Source organism: Atta colombica, unplaced genomic scaffold (genome assembly GCF_001594045.1).
Source record: "Atta colombica isolate Treedump-2 unplaced genomic scaffold, Acol1.0 scaffold88, whole genome shotgun sequence".
Taxonomy (NCBI): domain Eukaryota; kingdom Metazoa; phylum Arthropoda; class Insecta; order Hymenoptera; family Formicidae; genus Atta; species Atta colombica.
The window spans coordinates 2,209,303-2,209,565 of record NW_017259581.1 but is presented as its reverse complement, the minus strand read 5'-3'; positions in this window follow the sequence as shown (position 1 = coordinate 2,209,565).

Below are 263 nucleotides of genomic sequence, written 5' to 3'. Positions count from 1 at the left end.
AAAGCATAATCTAATTAGCGCGAAGAAACTTCCAATAGCTGCAAAATAAACGTTCTGCAGAACGCAGCCACTATAAACTCAAAAAGAATTCACTTTTTAAAATTCTTTCTTTGAATTTACGACTGATCACAGATGCAGTTGAAAACTCACTTCCTATGGTAAAAGATACAGACATGCATTAACATATACCTTGTATAATTAGAGATGTGATAATTTTTCTCCTAGGGTAAAAAACTGGTCCATTCTGATTCACTCTATATATA